This window comes from Schistocerca serialis, chromosome 8 (genome assembly GCF_023864345.2).
Source record: "Schistocerca serialis cubense isolate TAMUIC-IGC-003099 chromosome 8, iqSchSeri2.2, whole genome shotgun sequence".
NCBI lineage: Eukaryota > Metazoa > Arthropoda > Insecta > Orthoptera > Acrididae > Schistocerca > Schistocerca serialis.
Window position 1 is genome coordinate 603,767,116 of NC_064645.1, and position 3,545 is coordinate 603,770,660.

Genomic DNA, 3,545 nt, shown 5'->3' on the forward strand with positions numbered 1-3,545 from the left:
CAGTGTGGCAAGGACGTTTAATGAGTAAGGGTTTCGAAAAAGAACAATGGGTATGCTGGGAATTACTAGAAGAAGACAGAAAAACAAAAAAAATGTATCAGGAAAAAATCTAAAGTGGAAGATGAAATGACAAGCGCAAGTTACTTGAGATGAACGTGCGTGCGACATTTAGGAAGTGGAAAACACGATCGATGAATCACGGAATTCCTGGATTCTAAAAGAATCTGAAAAAGATTAGGGAAAAGATTAGGGAACCTGTCGAATTAGAAAATCAGCAGGAGTTTAAAAAGGGAATGCTTTGTGGCGGCAACAATACTCTGATAACACAGACCATAGAATAAAGGAGGAATATTAATGCGGAAACACATGGTGGTTTTACAGACTACGACAAAACTTTTGACCGCGTCAATCAACACATTTAACAGGTTATTAGGGTACTCAACACACTTAATAAAAGCCATTGACGGCCGGAGTGGCCGAGCGGTTCTAGGCGCTACAGTCTGGATCCGCGCGACCGCTACGGTTGCAAATTCGAATCCTGCCCTGGGCATGGATGTTTGTGATGTCCTTAGGTTAGATAGGTTTAAGTAGCTCTAAGTTCTAGGGGACTGATGACCTCAGAAGTTAAGTCCCATAGTGCTCAGAGCTATTTTTTAAAAAGTCATTAAAAGTTTTTATTTAAAAACAAAAATCACAATAAACATGTGTATAGAGAAGACTGAACCGTAACAGGTAACATAGTGGGACATGTGTGTAGCTCATTCACACTTTTCAGTATCTATACAGACAATATTGTTACACAATGGAAAGGCAAGGTCAATCAAGGCTGTAAACTAAGTACAGACAATTGGACAAATACCGTTATGTTCACTGACGACCAAATAGCTATAGAAAGGCCAATGCGTTGTCAAGACCAGGTATGCGAGGATTGAAATTTTACAATTTCTTGCAGAAGACTAAAACAATGGTTTCTAAAGGAAAAGATCATCTATGTAGTTGTAAATGATGACGTTTTAGCATAAGTTTCGCGTTTTCTTAAGTCGCAACTTAAACTATTAGGCTGAAAATGCGATACAAATTAAGTTGAATAAGTATCAGATGGTTTGTGGTACAGTACACAGAAAACTATGCAACACACGGAGAGAGGAAAGAAAAAAAATAATATTTTAGAAAGGAATCGTTACACCTGTTTCGACATGCAGCTCAGAGTCCTGAACGTTAACGGCAGCAAGACGAAACGCGTATACGGGCCACTACGATAATATTTCAAAATACACCAAGGGTTAGAGTCTGAGGGACCAGATAAAAAATGAAGACGTCAGAGCTGAGTTGTAATTTATTAGGATAACGAATTAGTGAATCAGAAGAGAGCAAAATTGCTAGAACCTATCGATAGGATGCAAAAGGACTAATAAGCATGCACTGACGTGTAAAAACCCACTGAAAACAATCCCGGAACTCGTGGTAAAGATGGCCAGACTAGGAACGGGACAGGTGAGTAGTCTACTACTTCAACTGAAGAAGAAGAAGGAGGAGGAGGGGGAGGAAGTAGAAAAAGACGAAGGTCGATATAAGGTGAGAGGGGGAGAATCTTTGCGAAACACGCAGAAACAACGTGGATGCGTATAGACGAACAACGCAGTGCATGGAAAAGTCTAGAGTTAGTTATGTTCTCAATTGGTCACATTGTCGATAAACGTTATGAGGCTGAAATTTTCAACAGAACAAACGTTTAATAAATGTCTAAAGAAATTAAAAGTGAGAAATGGTTCAAATGGCTCTGAGCACTATGGGACTCAACTGCTGAGGTCATTAGTCCCCTAGAACTTAGAACTAGTTAAACCTAACTAACCTAAGGACATCACAAACATCCATGCCCGAGGCAGGATTCGAACCTGCGACCGTAGCGGTCTTGCGGTTCCAGACTGCAGCGCCTTTAACCGCACGGCCACTTCGACCGGCGCTTAAAACTGAGAAAATTTTTCTAGTTAGATGTGTGCTACTCCCAGGGTTTTTCCTTTATAAATGATTAACTATTTGCATTCGCGTATTTCTCTATGGTACAGAAGGAGCTGTTAAGGAGAAACCCATTTGATCTGTATTTGAAAATACTTCCGCTTTCTTCAGACATTTTATTTCCATGAGTAGACTGTCAAAAAGTTTTATAGCTACATATTTCATCCCTTTCTGTGCCAAAGTTCGATTCATTAAGGGGCAATGGGGGTCATTTTTCCTTCTAGTGTTGTGAATATCTCTGTTACACTAAGACACAGATGGATTGCTGGTACCAAATTTCATAAGTGAATGTATGTACTTTGATGCTATATTTAATATTCTCAACTGCCAAAAGAGGCACATGCAAGATGTACAGTACACATCTGGACCCAAAAAAATGGTTCAAATGGCTCTGAGCACTATGAGACTTAACATCTGAGGTCAAAGTCCCCTAGAACGTAGAACTACTTAAACATCACACACATCCATACCAGAGCCAGGATTCGAACCTTCGACCGTAGCAGTTGCGCGATTTCGGACTGAAGCGCCTAGAACCGCTCGGCCACTGCGGCCGGCCGTCTAGACCCAATACGTCCATATACAGGGTGATTCAAAAAGAATACCACAACTTTAAAAATGTGTATTTAATGAAAGAAACATAATATAACCTTCTGTTATACATCATTACAAAGAGTATTTAAAAAGGTTTTTTTTCACTCAAAAACAAGTTCAGAGATGTTCAATATGGCCCCCTCCAGACACACGAGCAATATCAACCCGATACTCCAACTCGTTCCACACTCTCTGTAGCACATCAGGCGTAACAGTTTGGATAGCTGCTGTTATTTCTCGTTTCAAGTCATCAATGGTGGCTGGGAGAGGTGGCTGAAACACCATATCCTTAACATACCCCCATAAGAAAAAATCGCAGGGGGTAAGATCAGGGCTTCTTGGAGGCCAGTGATGACGTGCTCTGTCACGGGCTGCCTGGCGGCCGATCCATCGCCTCGGGTAGTTGACGTTCAGGTAGTTACGGACAGATAAGTGCCAATGTGGTGGCGCTCCATCCTGCTGAAATATGAATTGTTGTGCTTCTTGTTCGAGCTGAGGGAACAGCCAATTCTCTAACATCTCCAGATACTGTAGTCCAGTTACAGTAGCACCTTCGAAGAAAAAGGGACCGAAAACTTTATTGGCTGAAATGGCGAACAAATGTACAACTAAATGAAACTTTATAGCTCCCTTAATTCGCCGACAGATAGTGCTTAGCTCTGCCTTTTGTCATTGCAGAGTTTTAAATTCCTAAAGTTGTGGTATTCTTTTTGAATCACCCTGTATATTATTAAAATGGATGTGTCTAAGTGTGTGTGTGTGTGTGTGTGTGTGTGTGTGTGTGTGTGTGTGTGTGTGTGTGTATGTGTGTACTCAACAATCGCTGTGGGGCTAAGAACCACCTACCTAACGTGGTTCAGAATATATGACATCATAAACAATGCGATGCGTGAAGAACTGCCTCATAATACATGCCGTTTAACTGCATTATTTCTGTG